This window comes from Lissotriton helveticus, chromosome 1_1, assembly GCF_964261635.1.
Source record: "Lissotriton helveticus chromosome 1_1, aLisHel1.1, whole genome shotgun sequence".
Taxonomy (NCBI): Eukaryota; Metazoa; Chordata; class Amphibia; order Caudata; family Salamandridae; genus Lissotriton; species Lissotriton helveticus.
The window spans coordinates 1,329,679,792-1,329,701,001 of record NC_136057.1 but is presented as its reverse complement, the minus strand read 5'-3'; positions in this window follow the sequence as shown (position 1 = coordinate 1,329,701,001).

The following is a 21,210-nucleotide window of genomic DNA, read 5'->3' as shown; positions in this document are numbered from 1 at the left end:
TACACCAAACTTGGCAAAATTGTAGGGACTGGTAGCCCGATGTGCCTTTGCTATGTCTCAAGATATAGGCTCCAGTGGTTTTTACGAAAATTAACTTTGAAAAATATATATTGGGCTACATTGGGCTATATATAGGTTGGAGCCCAAATGTAGCCCAATGTAGCCCAATGTAGCCCAATGTAGCCCAATGTAGCCCAAAGATGGCCACCAGAGACAAAAAAAAACAAATGTACCCCAAATATCAGCCAGATGTAGCCCAACTATAGCCCAATGACAGAATGTTGACATTGACAACTTGAAATACTACTGAGGCGGAAGCCGGTAGTCGCTTGCTTTTAAAATTTTATCTTTGTGTATATTGTGTGATTTTAAGACCTTTTGCACTGTGTAAATACCTTGGCCCTACCTGTGCTTCAGCTCAGCGGCAGACAGCTTGTCGCTTCGCTCGTAGAGCACACCACGTCCTGACGCCATTCCTGGTCACCGCCAGACACGCCCACCGCGCCTGGCCACGCCCCCCCCCCGCCCAATTGGTATAAATTACGCGCCAATGCGCCAGCGCTCATTGACAACTTGAAATACTACTGAGGCGGAAGCCGGTAGTCGCTTGCTTTTAAAATTTTATCTTTGTGTATATTGTGTGATTTTAAGACCTTTTGCACTGTGTAAATACCTTGGCCCTACCTGTGCTTCAGCTCAGCGGCAGACAGCTTGTCGCTTCGCTCGTAGAGCACACCGCGTCCTGACGCCATTCCTGGTCGCCGCCAGACACGCCCACCGCGCCTGGCCACGCCCCCCCCCGCCCAATTGGTATAAATTACGCGCCAATGCGCCAGCGCTCATTGACAACTTGAAATACTACTGAGGCGGAAGCCGGTAGTCGCTTGCTTTTAAAATTTTATCTTTGTGTATATTGTGTGATTTTAAGACCTTTTGCACTGTGTAAATACCTTGGCCCTACCTGTGCTTCAGCTCAGCGGCAGACAGCTTGTCGCTTCGCTCGTAGAGCACACCGCGTCCTGACGCCATTCCTGGTCACCGCCAGACACGCCCACCGTGCCTGGCCACGCCCCCCCCGCCCAATTGGTATAAATTACGCGCCAATGCGCCAGCGCTCATTGACAACTTGAAATACTACTGAGGCGGAAGCCGGTAGTCGCTTGCTTTTAAAATTTTATCTTTGTGTATATTGTGTGATTTTAAGACCTTTTGCACTGTGTAAATACCTTGGCCCTACCTGTGCTTCAGCTCAGCGGCAGACAGCTTGTCGCTTCGCTCGTAGAGCACACCGCGTCCTGACGCCATTCCTGGTCGCCGCCAGACACGCCCACCGCGCCTGGCCACGCCCTCCCCCCACGCACCGACACCGTCTATAAATCATGAGCCTCTGTCGGAAGCGCAGCGGACGAGCGCAGCGGGCGCGACGAATGCGCGCCGAAGGCGCGCATAAGGCAAGCTCGTCTGCGCTCGTCCGCGCCTCGGCAGTGATCGCAGCGATCCCCGATGCTCCTGCCCTCTCACCCACTACCAGCCTTCCGTATCTGACACGTGAGTCTCTACTCTTTCTTAGAGACTTTGCTCATGAAGGCCAACTCTCTTTCGCAGACACTGCCTTTCCTCTATATGATTTTGCTTGTAAAGGTCTATTGATGGGCGGCCTGCTGAATGTCAGGTCACTGCCTAAACACGCCAATGAAATCTCTCAGCTTATTGAGAATCACCACCTTGACGTATTGTTCATGACTGAGACCTGGACCCACTCCGATTGTAATATAGATCTAGACTGGGCATGTCCACAAGATTTTAAAATCTTGCATCTCCCTAGACCCAAGGGTCGGGGTGGTGGAGTTGGCATAATTTACAGAGCCTCCTGGTCCATAAAAACACTTGACATGGACCCAGTGGCTGGTACGGAAATACTTGGTCTTTTGATCAACTGTCTCTCCGGAATAACCTTTACGGCTGTAATATGTTACCGCCCGCCGGGAGCTTTTAATTCCGCACAGCAGCAGTCGCTCCTTATGACTCTTACCAATATGGCCACTTCCCACAACAAGTTGATTGTTCTGGGTGATTTTAACCTCTGGCCCAATGGCAGTCTGGACTCTGCTCTAAACAATCTCTTACTCTCCTGCGAAGGCATGGGACTCTCTCAACTGGTCAGGAAACCCACACACTCGGCTGGAAATCAGCTCGACCTAATTTTTTCCTCCCCCCAGTTAGTTTTCCTGAGCGACATCCTGCCTATGTGCTGGACCGACCATGCGCTTATCAAATTTCACATAGCCAGCGGCAGAGCCAACAAACCGTCACTCAGTGCCGCACCTGACCATCTGTATAGAGATTGGAAAGCCTTAGATAAACGGAGACTGGCCGGCCCCGTATTCGAGGTGGAAGACAGCTTCTCCACCGCCCGGTCGGTGGAGGACAACTATATGTCCTTCTGCACTAAGATCACCAATACCTCAGAACGTCTCGTCCCTCTGAAAAAATGCAAACCAAGGAGAAGAGCAGCCGCCCCTTGGTTTAACGACTCACTGAGAGCCCTTAAGCTGGCCTGCAGACAATCAGAGAGAAAATGGAGGCAAGGTTATCTTGACTCCAATAAAACTCTCTGGAAAGACAATCTTCGGGCGTATAAAACTGCCATTGTCCAAGAAAAGGCTAATTACTACTGTTCTACTATTACCAACGCCACCAACAGTTCAAAAAGTATTTTTCAAATACTTAGAAATCTAACTCACCCAGACTGTGCCACGTCGACGCAGCCTCTGATGGAGCGAGATAGAAAACAAAATTTTGTTTAAACTCGCAAAGTCACATTTCCATAACATGAATAAAATTATTAATGATTTGTGATATGTCGTGCTAATACAACCTAGATTAAACTTTACACGTGGGGGGACTAACATGTGTGCTCATAAACGTGCATAAATGTTGCATCTTTTTGTTCGTACAAAATAATAAAATAATTTATTGTTTTCGTTTTTGTCATTACTAATTGCTGCAAACTTAAAAGAAGCATGTGCTTGTTTTGCTTTACCTTGTCTGTGTGATGTCATTTCTACTATTCTAGGTGCATATGGGTCTCATAGAAATACGGAGACTGGTAAATATAAACGCTGCTTTATTTGTTTGCAATGGCTAGGTAACATTTTGATTAATCGGGTGGGTTAATTAATTAGTAAACCATGGGGTGGATACAGAATCTACTTTATTTCTTACATTAATACTTTTCTTGTGTTTGTTTTATACTAGAAAACATAAGTTGCCTGCTTTTGGGCCTAGTCATTTGAACCGCAGAAAAAGAGCTGACATATAATTCTGCAGAAAGTCACGAGACGTCCATTCTGAATTAAAGCGTTTATTGAAGCTGCATTCACAAAGCAAAAACTGATGAGCTGACATCATTCTGTCGGACATGGCCAAGGTCGCTTAACTTGGCATCCGCGGAAGTGTAATGAAAGTCTATGGAAGCTGCGAGGATGACTTAATACATAGTTGCAAACGCAGGAAGCTTCTGGCTTCACGTGGAAGAGACAATGGTCTTTATGAAGACATGATTTAATGGAACTTTTTGAGAAACGGGTGACATGTCACTTGTCACTCTCAGCCAATGGGACGTCGAGGATTTCTGAAAACTTTCCTTTGCTAGTTTAGTTAGCGTAGAAAGGTATAAAAAGTCAAGCCCTTAGGGTTGGGCTGGCTGCTGCTTTCTGACTTTCCGATGAGGGTGATGTGCTACTGGACTTTGCGTGGAGCACGTAAGAATCCTCAAAGAACTTTACTTTAATTTCTATCTATTTAGCTTAGTTAGGGAATTAGGTTTTAGAAATGCTTAACTTTATATATTTTCTTTAAAATTGTTTCAATTGCTTAAATAGTAATTTTCTCATATTTCTTTACAATCATGTTTGCATTATTGCTAATAAATTTCATTTATAAAACTTTCAACTTATATACCATAATTTAGTAAATAAAATCTTACTTTTGACATACAAGCTGGTCTTGGTTATTCAGAAGTGTAGGTTACTATTAGCTAGATCACGTCGCCTATGGTGGTCATTTAAATGGTTGGGTTTTATTCTAATGACAATATTCTTTCTGCAAATGTATAAATATGTATATAGTTTGTAGATAATGTGTATATAGATTTATTCTGACCACCTGATTCAGTAGGCCCAAAATATATCAGGTTTATAAATGGGTCCATATTTAGTTTAGAATTTTGTTTATAGGTTATGAAGTTGGGTAGCGTAGTTTATGATATATTTTCTATAGCCCGCTGGATCAATTCTCTGGTAGCAGAAATTGATGGTTGCTAAGGGGTAACCAAGGTAATATGTTGGTTGCTAGGGGTTACGTAATGGTATGGAAATAGGATCGATGTTTTAACACATGTTAAGTTTGTTTTTCGTGCTATCTGTAAGCTATACCGGTATAGATTGTGTGGCGAGAAATTAGTCACGCAAGCCATCTGTTCTGTTTGTAGTGATATCGCCGAGTATCACAAGAGGTATCGCCGTGTACCATAGTGTTGTCGCCGAGCAGCACAGTTTTAGGGCTAGGTCTGAATCTTGTATAGTGAGGGTTTTCTAAGAAATCAAAGCAGCATGAGAATAGGGACAAAGCGCCTTCCATAAAACTCACTGTGATGAGAGTATTAGTTATATCCGAGCTTGAGTGAAGGGTAAAATTAACGTCGGTGCATGATTATCTATAAACAGGTTAGAGTCCTGTACGGGTACATGTTTCATATCTATAAACAGGTGAGAGCCCTGTACGGATAACGTCGTTATTTTGCTAACGGTGCATGATTTCTATAAACAGGTGAGAGTCCTGTACGGATTTCATGTGTGTTTGAAATTAGGGAATTTTCCGTGTAAAAGTGCGAGTTTGAATTGTATTTTATGTTCAAGTGGAACTCTTAGAACTTTCACTTCGCGGTGGGTTCAGAGCAAAGCGAGTTCATAATTATACGTGTTAGAAGGGTGGGGTAAGGTTACTCTACTGACAATTGAATATTATCCTTAGTGTGAATAGCGCCGTCTATTCCGAAGTGTGGATACTTGAATGTATGTAAACTATCCTAAATAGTGAAACGAACAGATGTTGTCTTTGTAGTCATTGTTAAGAATTAATTTACACTGAAAAGTGTCCTTAAAATGGCGCTGTGAAAAGATTTTGTGAAGGAGGGGTAAACGCCAGGAGTGAGAAGCGAGAAACCGCAGCTGCTGTGTACGTCACAGAGCCGCGCTGGGATTGGGTGACCTACGTCACAAGCTGTATTCTGATTGGCTCTTATGTCTCTGACGGCCTGTGAGCTGATTGGTCGTTCGGAAAAATTCTAAAATTATTGGTTGAGCAGAAAAGTGACGTAGCTCAACTGTCATTGGCTTGTTGGTGTGTTTCGCGCACGGATTGGTTGTTTTGCGGAACATCCCGGAAATATTTTACGAACGATTTTATGAATTAAATTTAACTTTTAAAAATGAGTTATCATTTTAAACATGTTGAGAAAAAGACAACATTATTTCAGAAATTTAAAAATTTATTTTCACCTGACAAGAAAATCGAAACGCGAGGTGGTAAACTACTTCATAAGTATAAAACACCTGCAGCGTACATGGAAGGTGAATACGGATATCATACTGTCTTATGGTTCGACAGTTGGAAACGCTATACTAAAAACGACGGTGTTTTAGCTTGGCCTGATGATGGTTCATTTAATGTAAGAGTTTTAAGAAATTTACGAGAGAAAATGAATGCTCTTGTTCCAAAACCGAGACCAACTCAATTTGAAGCTTTAGTTGAGTGGGAAGACGAGATGTATCAGTTACAAAGAGAAGCTAGTGGAATTAAAAGACCTTCTAAAAATCCATCTTGGAAAAGAGAAACTCATGAAGATAGATTGCGAATGTGGAGACAGGGAAACATGAGTGAAGGATTGTATTTAATTCATGAAATGGTAATGGGTTCTCCTACAGGGAAATCAATGGAAAGTGAATCTGAGGATGCAGTAATGGAAGAAATATATACAACTACTAGAAAGAATCAGCCTAATCAGCCTTTGAGACCTCCTAGATCATGGTCTACTCCGGTGGTTTCTACTGAAACTTCACCGAGTGCACCTCCAATTAGTGAAGCTCCTAAACTTTATCCAAATAATTGTGAAATCACTGAAACTCCTAGAAGATCAGAATTCGAGAATGCTCGAAATGAAGGTAGACATTTTACAATGACTCCAAGAGCAAGGGAACCTCCAAAAGATTATACAAGAGAGACAAGAAATGTTGAAGATGTTGATTATAATGAATATTTAAGATCTAAAGAAGAATTAATTAAAAGAATGACAAAAGGCATGGAAGCTGTCACAGTTCCAGTAACAATTGGTCCTGTTCAGCCTGTATTTGATCAAAAGAATACAAACAAAAATGGATTAACTATTCCTTTAAATACAGAAATTCAAAAGGCTGCTGAAAAATTTTATTCAGATTTAACGGAATTAAACACTTCTAAATCAAGAATGCCTGATTTAACTTTTAATGAGGATTTATCTCCAAAAACACCAATGGGTGCTATGTCAGATATAGGGAGTCCTGAAGTCAGGGTAACCACACCAAAACTTGATGTGGCCAAATTAAAAGCGAATATCGAAGAATTAATAATTGGAACAATTGGCCCAGATAGTTTAAATTACTATCGGGATGATGAACTACTATTCATTTGCAAAAGCATTCAGTGGAAAACGAAAAATAAATATGATCAATTAGAGGATCTAGCTGCAGAACTTGAAATCGATGTGAGTAAACAAAAGAATTTTGCAAAGCATTACAGATTAGACTTTTCAGAAAGTGACATTGAGAGTTTGAACTCAATGGGAAGAATAGTTCACATTAAAGATTTGATTGTCTATATCAAAAAGCTAGGAGAACTGAATAAATGGAGAGTAAAATGGACGAAAAAGAAGGAAGATGAAAGATTGGATAAATTGTCAAAACAATTTCCAATGAGAGAAGTTGCAGGTGGAGGATATGTTCATATCCCGTGGTCGAGACAGGACATTCTGTTATTTACAAATGACTTTCCAAAATTGAGGGAAAAACCAGTCGAGTGGTACAGGCAAGTTGATAGATTTATCAAAGTGTCAAAAGTTCTGTGGATTGATTTAGATGGATTTTTTGACATTGTAGTTCCATCTGATCTTTGGACAGAATGTAAAATATCTATTAGTTGGCCAAAAGCAGAACCTGAGCGAATTAAAGAAACAGGTGCTCCAAATCCACTTGTAATGGATTTTTATGAGAAAGTAATTGTTTGGATGAAAAACAAAATTCCACCCAAAGAAGTTGATTGGGTTAAAATAGAAAGAACAGAACAGGAAACAAAAGAATCAGTTCATTCTTTTTATGAAAGACTATTGTTAATCTTTAAACAATACAGTGGTTATGAAAAATTAGATGAAAAAGACATGAGTCATTTTGTCTATAGATTTGTTTATGGACTAAAACCTGAAATTGGAGAAATGATCAGAACTAATATTGTCGGATGGCAATCACTATCTGTAGATGATATTCTAAGAAAAGCAAAATATTGTAGCGATGAAATAGAAGTAAAACAGAAGAAGCTGAAGGAGAAAGCCATGTGGGCTCAGGTAAAGGTGGCTGAGCAACAGATTGCCAGCATGGGAAATAAGAACACTAATTTTGTTCAAACTGGAAATACAAACCAGATACAAGGAAAGTTTAAAGGTAATAATTTCCCAAAGAAATTTAGCCCAAAGATAGAAGAGCTGAAACAAAGATTACCTTGTTTTAATTGTGGCGAAATTGGACATTGGAGGGACGAGTGTCCTCATCCTCCTAAAAACTTAAAGAATCCCTTATTGAATCCACAGATGCAGAATGGTGTTAACCTGCAGCAACAGCTACAGATGCAACAGGGGTTAAACGAATTTAACATTCAGCGACAGTTACAACAACAGCAACAACAACAGGTGAATAATCGTCAAGACCAATTGCCACAACCACCTTTTCCGAATTGTGGGGGAGTTCAAAAATATAATCCAAACGTGGGATTTCAGGGAAGTGAACAGGTAATAAAACCACAAAAACAGCAAAAGCAGCAAAGGGTTCAAATGCAAAATGCTTCACAACAATTTTTATTAACAGAAAGTCAAGACAGCGATTCTGATGATTATTGCTGACGGTGCCCGAGAGAGGAGGAAGAGTGTGTTGTTGGAGCCACTCTTGAGGTTGACCAGTCTGGTCCTTATGTAAACGGGAAAGTTAATGATGTAGACATCACTTTTCTAGTGGACACTGGTGCTACCCGTTCTACTGTTAGATCAGTGGAAATTGAAAACCTACCTCTCTCTGGGGATACCATCCAAGTTGTAGGAGTAAGTAATCAGCAAATTAAAACAGACTTAACTGATCCAGTACCAGTTGAAATTGGAAATTACAGAGACAAACACAGATTTGTGGTTTGTAATAGTAGTCCAGTAAATCTATTAGGCAGAGACATCCTATGTAAAATGAATTGCAGAATATATTGTTCTCCTGATGGAGTTGAGTTACAAACAATGGAGGAAGATGGTTTATACAGGATGACAATGATGATGATGGAAGCAGAAGAAACAAAATTGTTTCCTGCATTTGAAGAAAAGGATTTACCTGAAGAGCTAAAAGAAACAGTGAAATCTGAAATATGGGATTTTACTGGGAATGAGATGGGTCTAATGAAAAACGTAGATCCTGTAAAAATTGCATTGAAACAGGGAATAGAATTTCCAAACACTCCACAATATAAAATGAAAACAGAAACAATTGAAGGTATTACACCTATAATTGAAAAATTAATCAAGCAAGGTGTATTAAAGGAAATGAAGAGTAGCTCTTGTAATTCACCAATTATGGGAGTTAAAAAGTCTAACGGAACATTTAGGATCGTACAAGATTTGAGAAAGGTTAATCAAATTGTCATTCCATGTTGTCCCGTGGTTCCAAATCCAGCAGTAATTCTATTTCAGATTCCACATGATGCTGAATGGTACACAGTCATTGACCTTTGCAATGCATTCTTTACTGTTCCCTTACATCCAGACAGTTATGAAATCTTTGCTTTCAGATTCCAAGGTAAGACCCTTGGATGGACAAGAATCCCTCAGGGCTATACAGAAAGTCCTTCAATCTTTAATGAATTGTTAAAAAGATCATTAGAAAATTTAGACTTACCAGGTAGGTCTACGTTGGTGCAGTATATTGATGATTTGTTAATAGCTGCAAAGACAAGAGAGAATTGTGTAACAGACACAATAATTCTGTTAAATCGTCTTGCAGAAGAAGGACATAAGGTGTCCCCAGCAAAACTACAGTTTTGTAAACAAGAAGTAAAATATCTTGGTCACAGAATTGCAAAAGGAAAAAGACAAGTAACAATAGAGAGAATAAAAATGATTCAAGCAATGTTACCGCCAAGAACACAAAGACAGGTCAGAATGTTCCTGGGAATGGTAGGTTACTGTCGACAATGGATAAGTGGATTTTCAGTAATTGCAAAACCACTACAAAGACTGACAAAGTCAGATGTAAAAGATCCAATTATTCTCAATGATGCTGAGATGGAATCTTTTGAAAACCTGAAAAAGAGCTTATGCCAAGCTCCTGCTTTAGGTATGCCAAATTATGAGAAAGATTTTGAACTGTATTGCAGTGAGAGAGAAGGATGTGCATTATCTGTATTAATACAGAGACATGGAAATTTAAAGAAACCTATTGCATACTTCTCTGCAGTTCTTGATCCAATTGCAAAAGCATTACCAGGTTGTTTGAAAGCAGTTGCAGCTACAAGTATCAGCCTCGAACAAAGTGAAGGAATCATTATGGGATTTCCTGTGAAAGTTTTTGTGCCTCATTCAGTTGAAATATTACTGACAAGAGGTAAGACTCAACATTTAACAAGTAGCAGATTGACAAAGTATGAGAAAATCATACTGGGAGCAGATAATGTTTCGATTTCAAGATGTTTGAATCTGAATCCTTCTACATTACTGCCTGATTCTGAAATTGTTGATGACATTGAGACAGAACATGAATGTTTAGATGTCATGGAATTCTGCACTAAACCAAGGAAAGACATCAAAGACAGACCTTTGTCTGAATCGGATTTTGTCTACTTTGTAGATGGCTCATGCTTAAGATCCGAAGGAGGTGTCTTGAAAGCTTCATACTCAGTTTGTACAGTTGTAGATGTTGAAGAAGCATCATGTCTTGAAGGAGTTCGTTCAGCACAAGTGGCTGAATTGATTGCTTTAATTCGTGCATGTGAAATATCAAAGGATATAAGAGTTACCATCATTACTGATAGTCAGTATGGGTACGGAGTTGTGCATGATTATGGACAACTCTGGTCACAGAGAGGATACATGACATCAACAGGATCACCAATTAAAAATGCAGTTTTCATTAGAAGATTAATTGAAGCAATACAATTGCCAAAAGAAATTGCCATTGTCAAATGTGCAGCGCACACTAGAGGAACTGATTATATTTCCAAGGGAAATGCCTTCGCAGATGAAACAGCAAAGTACTGCGCAAGGAAAAATTATTCATACAATCGGGAGAGGAGTAAAGAAACTGATTCAAATTCATTAATGCTAACAACTGTTGTAGAAACATGGCATGAGATTAGAGATTTACAAAACGAAGCAGATGATGAAGAAAAAGACCTATGGTTAAGATCAGATTGTAGACCACGAGAAGAAGATGGAGTGTGGGTTTACAAAGATGGCAGAGTAGTCTTACCAAATTGCTTGATTGCTGACATGGCCAGATTATATCATGGTCCTGCACATCTAGGAAGAGATTCTATGGTCAGACTTTTTAGAGAAACATGGTTCAATACCAAATTTAGAACCATTGCTGAATCTTTTTGTCAAAGGTGTTTGTCATGCCAACAAATGAATCCAAACAGAAAATCAGTGGTGGGGACAGGAATAATTGGTCGAGAGGGTGGTCCCTTTACCAGGTTACAAATAGATTTCATTGAAATGCCCTTACACAACTGTTTGAAATATGTACTTGTAATTGTATGCTTATTCTCAAGATGGGTAGAGGCTTTCCCTACACGACATTGTGATTCAATTACAGTAGCAAAACTAATGCTCAGAGAAATCATCCCAAGGTACGGTTTTCCAGTCACTATTGAGAGTGATGGAGGAAGCCATTTTGATAACAAACTGATGAAGTTAATTTGTGAAGCTTTGAGCATTGAGCAGAAAATACACTGTGCATACAGACCAGAGGCATCAGGTGTAGTTGAACAAATAAATGGAACAATCAAAAACAGAATTGGAAAAATGTGTCTTGAAACAGGTATTAAGTGGACTGATGCTCTTCCACTTGTTTTAATGTCATTAAGAAGTACACCAGATAAAAAGACAGGTTTGAGTCCTCATGAAATTTTAATGGGAAGAGTTATGAGGCAAGCTTTTGTACCTGTAGGTAAACTGTTGAGCATAAATGACAGTGCAATTTTGGATTACTGTAAAAGGTTATCTGATATGGTAACTTCTGTGTCTAATCAGGTGGGAACTGAAGCTCAATCAAATGAAAAGGTTTTGACTCATGATCTGAGACCTGGCGATTGGGTCAGAACGAAAGTACATCGGAGAAGGAATTGTCTAGCTCCTAAATGGCAGAAACCTAGGCAGATAATCTTGGTCACTACTAATGCTGTAAAGTGCAGAGGATTGAAGCGTTGGATACATCCAAGTCATACTATTCCAGTACCAACTCCTGAGAGTTCTGATGTTGAAAGTGATACCACAGATGATTCTGATTCTGAAGCAGAAGACAGAACAGAAGGTGAAGTAATTCCAGATTCTGAAGATCGACAAGAAAGTCGACATCTGGAAACTGTGCCAGTGAATGGAAATCTGACAAGAAAAGACTTGGAAATAATTGAAATAGATTCTGAAGGTGAAGAGAATCTGTTAAAAGGAAAGATAACTGAGGATTCGGTTGTCTCCATTGAAGACAAAGAAGCTGAACCAAAAGAAGTTTCAGACCAGGAGAGTATCGAAAGGCAGAGAACAAACTCTGAAGTAAGGAACAAAAATCCGAAATCTGGGAAGTTAGAGGTAATTGAGGAAGAGGAGGAGAACGAATTACCGAGTACCAGTGATGGAAGACAAAGTGAAGTTCCTGAAGGAGTGAAATTGCCGAATAGAGAAGTTCCTGAGTCAATTGAAATTTCAGACTACGAAACTGAAGAAAGTGACGTGGAAGGTGGAAGTGAAAACAGAAAGAAAAGGACTTGGAAGTCAGAATCAAATAATTCTGAACCAAAGAAGAAGTACGTGAGAAAAGCAGACTACTGGCCAGGTGGAAGATTGAGAGTAAGATTGATCAAAAAGCCAATAGAACAAGTAGAGGAAATAAGTAGTCAAAAGAGTCCAGGAAAAGAAGTTGGAGTTGGAAGAAAAATTGAAGTGATATCGAGAAAAGGGAAGAGAATAATAAGACCAAACCAGAAATACAAGTCTCCTGAGTGGACTTACTTAGTAATTCCACCTGTTATTGACATATATGATAGTAGTGAAGAAGAAAACGAAATACAAGAAATTAGTGACAATGATTAAAGTACAGAATTATTAAATTGGCAGAAGGCTGAAGAAAATCTGTTAGTTGACACAAGGTCGAAGAAAAACTGTTTAGTAGAAGAAAACTTATGTATGACATAAGGTCGAAGAAATCTTGTTTAGGGTTATAAAAGAAAAATATATTTTAAAAGGGGGGTGTATATAAATTTTAAAATTTATTTTTATTTTTGAGGCTAAAACTAACCTAAAAATGCCTTATGTTAAGGAGAGCACTTCAAAGTGTTCTGTTTTTAAAAGATGCTGTAAGATGACTCTGGTATGTCTGCTCATTTTAGTTCTGCTCTGGTTGGTACTAGCTGTGATTATCCCTTTAGAAATGAATAGAGAATTACACAAAGTTAACATAACAAGCAAAACTCTGGTTAGCCAAACTAAACATAGTACATCTGCAAAAGTTATTGATCATCAGCCTAACATTCATCAAGATAAATCAATAGGTGATTTTTCAAGTAATACATTCACAAAGCTTTTGAGTGAATATGTAAAGGTAATGGATGCAAAAGACTGCTATGTCTGTGTTAAGTTACCTGCTTCTGTTTCTGAGGGAGTAACATATAATATGCTTCCTCTCACTTATGCTGTAACATGTAGTGTATTAACTAGTTTATTTTATCAAACTGGTCGTTTAGAATATTACTATTCAAATTATGATGAAATTTTTGCTAATGTTAAGATTGATAATGCTTTAAATAAGCATAAGAAAGCAAAACATATGAGAGAATATTTCCTTGTTACTAACGAACTCACTTACGAGTATGCTTATAAGAATAATCTAACATGTAAATTAAGTGCTGAAGGAAAGAAATTTTTGAATATGGTTGAAGAGAGAAGAGCAATTTATAAGAGAAATGAATTAGTCAAGCAGACTAAGTCAGCCTTCTGGCAAAAAGAGGATGAGAAATTAAATGGCAAAATGCTTGAAAATATTGCAATTCACATAGACAAACCAGTTAGTGGAAAGCTTTGCATTAGAAGAGATAATACACTTTTTGATAATTATTTTGTAGGTGCAAGTAACTGTGAAGATACTTATCAGATTATGGGAGGTTGGGGATTTAAAGGTGGAAAAGATCCTATCTTTCCTGGGATTTATTTTGTTTGTGGTGACAAAGCCTACTACAACCTTCCAGACCATTGGTATGGAACTTGTTATGTGGGAATTGTTTTTCCTAAAGTGTTTCATGTTGACAGAGATTCAGAAGGATTGTTTAAAATTCATAATTATGTAAATAGAGCTAAAAGAGAAACTTTTACCGAAGTTCTGGGAGATATTTTTCAAGCTGTAATACCTTTTGTTGGTATAACCCTAAATGCAGGGAGAATCAGAAAATTGTCCACTATAGTTGATAGATTATCAACTGACACTGCTGATGGGTTTCAATTAGTGAATGTTGAAGTTATTGCAATTAGATCCATGGTAATTCAAGATCGTCTTGCTTTAGACATACTCCTAGCAAAAGAAGGAGGAGTCTGTGGCATTTTACATGTCCAACATTGCTGTACATATATACCTGATGAAAGTAAGAATATTGAAATGTATATTAAGAATATTACACAAATGCATTCAGAGATAATTCCTTTAGAAGAAGAAGATTTTACGGGGAAACTTTCAAAAAGGTTTCAAGCAATTAAAAACTGGTTTCATAATATCGGAAGTTCAATTCTTGGCAAGATTCTGGCACCTTTGATTATAATAGTATTCATTTTTATTTTGACCAAATTAGGTTGTTTGTTACATAAAAGAAAGAAACAGTTGAAGGAAAAGAAAAGAATCTATAAACTCAGAAAAGAAGAGGAAAGGGAGATCGAGTTACAGGAGTTACATAGAGAGCGTCATGTTAATTGCAAAGATTATGCAGAAACAGACTTTTAGGTTTACTGATACAAATGAATTTGAATCGATTTCTTAAAAATTTAATTTACCAAAATTTTGAGTGCTGGTGTGGTGATTTGTTAATCACCAGATGAGGGAGTTGATGGAGCGAGATAGAAAACAAAATTTTGTTTAAACTCGCAAAGTCACATTTCCATAACATGAATAAAATTATTAATGATTTGTGATATGTCGTGCTAATACAACCTAGATTAAACTTTACACGTGGGGGGACTAACATGTGTGCTCATAAACGTGCATAAATGTTGCATCTTTTTGTTCGTACAAAATAATAAAATAATTTATTGTTTTCGTTTTTGTCATTACTAATTGCTGCAAACTTAAAAGAAGCATGTGCTTGTTTTGCTTTTCCTTGTCTGTGTGATGTCATTTCTACTATTCTAGGTGCATATGGGTCTCATAGAAATACGGAGACTGGTAAATATAAACGCTGCTTTATTTGTTTGCAATGGCTAGGTAACATTTTGATTAATCGGGTGGGTTAATTAATTAGTAAACCATGGGGTGGATACAGAATCTACTTTATTTCTTACATTAATACTTTTCTTGTGTTTGTTTTATACTAGAAAACATAAGTTGCCTGCTTTTGGGCCTAGTCATTTGAACCGCAGAAAAAGAGCTGACATATAATTCTGCAGAAAGTCACGAGACGTCCATTCTGAATTAAAGCGTTTATTGAAGCTGCATTCACAAAGCAAAAACTGATGAGCTGACATCATTCTGTCGGACATGGCCAAGGTCGCTTAACTTGGCATCCGCGGAAGTGTAATGAAAGTCTATGGAAGCTGCGAGGATGACTTAATACATAGTTGCAAACGCAGGAAGCTTCTGGCTTCACGTGGAAGAGACAATGGTCTTTATGAAGACATGATTTAATGGAACTTTTTGAGAAACGGGTGACATGTCACTTGTCACTCTCAGCCAATGGGACGTCGAGGATTTCTGAAAACTTTCCTTTGCTAGTTTAGTTAGCGTAGAAAGGTATAAAAAGTCAAGCCCTTAGGGTTGGGCTGGCTGCTGCTTTCTGACTTTCCGATGAGGGTGATGTGCTACTGGACTTTGCGTGGAGCACGTAAGAATCCTCAAAGAACTTTACTTTAATTTCTATCTATTTAGCTTAGTTAGGGAATTAGGTTTTAGAAATGCTTAACTTTATATATTTTCTTTAAAATTGTTTCAATTGCTTAAATAGTAATTTTCTCATATTTCTTTACAATCATGTTTGCATTATTGCTAATAAATTTCATTTATAAAACTTTCAACTTATATACCATAATTTAGTAAATAAAATCTTACTTTTGACATACAAGCTGGTCTTGGTTATTCAGAAGTGTAGGTTACTATTAGCTAGATCACGTCGCCTATGGTGGTCATTTAAATGGTTGGGTTTTATTCTAATGACAATATTCTTTCTGCAAATGTATAAATATGTATATAGTTTGTAGATAATGTGTATATAGATTTATTCTGACCACCTGATTCAGTAGGCCCAAAATATATCAGGTTTATAAATGGGTCCATATTTAGTTTAGAATTTTGTTTATAGGTTATGAAGTTGGGTAGCGTAGTTTATGATATATTTTCTATAGCCCGCTGGATCACCTCCCACCCAAGCCCTTTGCGATAATCTGGCAACTTTTTTCATTAATAAAATCAATATCATTATTCAAAACTTGAAGTCCCCCCCATTACTGGGAGATGCCAACACTCAGGGAGCCAGCACTGGCCCTTATGACTTGTCACTTCGTTCCTCCGGCTCTACGGCTAGACTGCGAGAATTTTCTAAGATCTCTGAACCCGAGTTTGAAAATCTGGCACTCGGAATCACCTCGGGTTCCCCGCTCGACCCTCTGCCTCCAAAAATTTGGAAAAGCTCTGGAACAGAACTTTTTGGCATCTTGCGCCAAATATGCAACCAGTCTCTACAATGTGGCTATGTTCCAACTCCATGGAAACAGGCGCTTGTCACTCCGCTCTTGAAGAAACCCTCTCTGAGCCCAGATTGTCTCTCTAACTATCGACCCATCTCCCTACTGCCTTTCCCTGTGAAGGTAGTGGAACGAGGGGTCAGTTCCTGCCTTTCCATTCATCTTGAGCAGAACAACCTTCTAGACGATCTCCAGTTCGGTTTCCGCCCTGCCCACGGCACCGAAACCGCGGTTTTAACAGCCATGGAGGATCTTCGCATGCGTGCAGACAGGGGCCAGCCAGTAGTACTAATACTGCTGGACCTGTCTGCCGCATTCGATACGGTCAACCATAGGACGCTGCTGCTGAGACTCAGGGAAGCTGGTGTGGAAGGCACAGCTTTACTTTGGTTCCACTCTTACCTACAGGACAGGAGACAGGCTGTCTCCCTCCCCCCATTCCAATCCGCCTTCTCATCGGTGCCACAGGGAGTTCCCCAGGGATCTTCTATTAGTCCCATCCTTTTTAATGTGTACCTTAAACCACTGATCACATTAATTAAGTCATTCGGGTTAAAAACAATTAATTATGCAGACGACACCCAGCTCATTCTCTCCTGGGAAGGAGAAGACTCTATCTCTCTGACCTCCTTCCATGAGTGTCTTAGAGAAACGGCTGGATGGCTCCATAGGAACTCCCTTCAATTTAACGCCTCCAAAACAGAGGTTCTGTTTTGTGCTGGCACTACTTTACCTCGCCAGTTCCCGAATGACTTCTGGCCTCCTGAGACAAGGGAGAAACCTAAACCTGTCTCCTCGGTCCGCAACCTGGGGGTCATGCTCAACAACAAACTGAGTATGGAAACCCAGGTGGCAAAAACAGTGGGGATCTGCACGGTTTTGCTACGCTCCCTGCGAAAAATTATGCCACTTCTCCCTGCACAAGCCCGGGCGTTGGTAGTCAGGTGTACGATTCTGAGTCGCCTTGACTACTGCAACGCCCTGCTCCTTGAGTCCCCTGCTACGTTACTGGACCGGCTGCAACGAATTCAATCAGCCGCGGCCAAGCTGGCTCTGGGCTGGTCGAGAAGGTCCTCGGCCACAGCGGCACTGGCCGAACTGCACTGGCTACCCCTAAAGCAGCGGGTGGCTTTCAAGTCCCTTTGCATTGTATTCAAGGCTCTGCATGGACTCGGGCCCAGGCCCCTGCAAGTCCTGTTTCTGTGGTATACTCCTACCAGAGATCTGCGATCATCCTCGGCCTATCTGGTAAGGGTGCCCAGATACAACAAAGCCAGAACTGGGGGTAGATCCTTTAGGGTCGCAGCTGCCAAATTGTGGAACAGCCTGCCCATTGACATACGCCAGATCCCTCACCTGCTTCCATTTAGGAAGCGCATTAAGACCTGGCTTATCCCCTAGACCTCCCCGCCTTTACATACTTCGGTCTCTTCTTCAGTAAAGTATTCTCCAGCGCCAGGAAGCCTGCAAGGTATCAGCTGCGCTATATAAATAATTAAAATAAAATAAAATAAATAAAATGTCCCAGAGTGTTCTAAAGAACAACTAGAGTGCTAACAGTCCTACTTATTACAAAGGTATGGCACACCTGAAGCCATCTTGATTGGAATAAAGTGGTAACTCTTAAAACATTTAATTTAAAAAGGAACAAAATGAGGGGGTTCATTTTGCCATAGAAAGTATGATTAGCGAATATATGACGAAATCCCGCATACCATCAGTCCGCAAAAAAAATCCCGCATGTACTATTAGGCCGCAAATTATAATAACGAAAACTTTTAGAACGAATATGCCTTTAGCATACACTAAACAACTAAACTACCCTAAACCCTAAAACACTACCCCCAGCATGACCCTACACTACACAAACAGTACAACACTACCCTAAACCCTAAAACACTACCCCCAGCATGACCCTACACTACACAAACACTACAACACTACCCTAAACCCTAAAACACTACCCCCAGCATGACCCTACACTACGCAAACACTACAACACTACCCAAAACCCTACAACACTACCCCCAGCATGACCCTACACTACGCAAACACTACAACACTACCCTAAACCCTAAAACACTACCCCCAGCATGACCCTACACTACGCAAACACTACAACACTACCCTAAACCCTAAAACACTACCCCCAGCATGACCCTACACTACGCAAACACTACAACACTACCCAAAACCCTACAACACTACCCCCAGCATGACCCTACACTACGCAAACACTACAACACTACCCAAAACCCTAAAACACTACCCCCCAGCATGACCCTACACTACGCAAACACTACAACACTACCCAAAACCCTAAAACACTACCCCCAGCATGACCCTACACTACGCAAACACTACAACACTACCCAATACCCTAAAACACTACCCCCAGCATGACCCTACACTACGCAAACACTACAACACTACCCAAAAACCTAAAACACTACACCCCAGCATGACCCTACACTACGCAAACACTACAACACTACCCAAAACCCTAAAACACTACACCCCAGCATGACCCTACACTACGCAAACACTACAACACTACCCAAAACCCTAAAACACTACCCCCAGCATGACCCTACACTACGCAAACACTACAACACTACCCAAAACCCTAAAACACTACCCCCAGCATGACCCTACACTACGCAAACACTACAACACTACCCTAAACCCTAAAATACTACACCCCAGCATGACCCTACACTACGCAAACACTACAACACTACCCAAAACCCTAAAACACTACCCCCAGCATGACCCTACACTACGCAAACACTACAACACTATCCTAAACCCTAAAACACTACGCCCAGCATGACCCTACACTACGCAAACACTACAACACTACCCTAAACCCTAAAACACTAGCCCCAGCATGACCCTACACTACGCAAACACTACAACACAACCCTAAACCCTAAAACACTACCCCCAGCATGACCCTACACTACGCAAACACTACAACACTACCCTAAACCCTAAAACACTACCCCCAGCATGACCCTACACTACGCAAACACTACAACACAACCCTAAACCCTAAAACACTACCCCCAGCATGACCCTACACTAAACAACCACCACAACTCTACACTACACTAACACAACACTACACTACACAACACTACACTACACTACACAATCACTAACCCACGAAAAAATTAACACAAACCCACTTACCTCTCTCGTCATCGTGGTTTTCACAACGCAAATGCATTTACCATACATGCCTTTAAAACGTAATTCTTTGTAAAGGCATGCGCGATAAATGCACATGCGTTTTGAAAAAATGCGGGATAATGGTATGCGAGGTCAATGACCTTGCGGGATAATGGTATGCGGACTGAAAGTCTGCGGGATAAAAAATGCGGGAAAATGGCTGCAAACCATGATTAGCAGCAGACTTCCCTGGTGAGCACTAGCTTTACTACAGTGATCTAATGAGCAACTAGAGTGCTAACATTCAGAATTTATGGCAAATGTGTGACACATCTGAATGCCTTCTTGATAGAACCAAAGTAAACAAGCATGGAAAATGCAATAGATCTCGCCCTCGTTTAAGTTAAAGCCATTCTGTTTGTAATGAGGTGGCTTTTTAGCTTTGCTTTTATTAGTGTTTTTAAAACTTTCATGTAAATAACATGCATATGTATGCATATATGTATATGTATGCATGCATTTATATTTATATAGATATGCAGATTGTATATGTTTATATATGTATATTACCTACTGGCGATAGCCAGTGGGTATATATAGTTAGGATTTTTTCTCTATGGGATTTCTGAAAATTCTATGTCTAATAACTTTGGCGTTTGTGGACGGAATTGGCTGACATTTTCAGGAAAATGGCACATTTTGTTTCTGAGCAGCCCCTGAAAATTTGGGGGGGTTTCGTCAAGGGGGGCCAAGAAAAAAGGGGGGTCCCAAAACGCGTTTTTCCCATTCATTTTTCCATAGGGCGGTTGGACTCACTTTTAGCTCGAACGGCTGAATAGATTTACATGAAACTTGGCAAAATTGTAGATATGGTTTGCCCGACGTGCCTTTGCTATGTCTCAATATATGTGCTCCAGTGGATTTTGAGAAATTAACATTTAAAAAAATATATATATCTGTGACAGCGCTCCGGTTAGCGCCCCGGTTCGCGTACCTGACGCGTAACGGAACTTCGCGAAGCGAAGCTGATTGGCTCTCCGGTGTCTGTCAACATTCTAAACAGTCCGGAGCGGCCGCCATCTTGTCTCTCGGTACGATCGAGAGACAAGATGTGGTGAAAAACGAAGGGGGAAATGAAGGAAAGGGGGCAAGGTAAACCCCTCCTGACCCCCTAGGATTGATGAGGGGGATATTAAAGTCGCGGTAGAGGCGCTTCCCGGTACGCGAACTGGGCAGCTAACCGGCAGCGTAACGGGAGTCCGCCATCTTGTGTTTTTGGAGCGTCCGGTTCGCGTACCGGGTAGCGTCCCGGTAAGCGTAACAAGGGGAAAACCAAGAGAAACAGTAAAAAAAAAATTAAGGGAATAGATTTCCAGCAAACTTGGCAAAATTGTAGGGACTGTTTGTTTGATGTGCCTTTGCAAGGCCTCAAGATATGTGCACGTGTGGATTTTGTCTAATTAAGGTTAAAAAAAATATATATATCTGTAAGCGTGCTCCGGCACGCTTACGTTACGGGTTTTGTTTGCGCTGCAGAGCCGATACGTCAC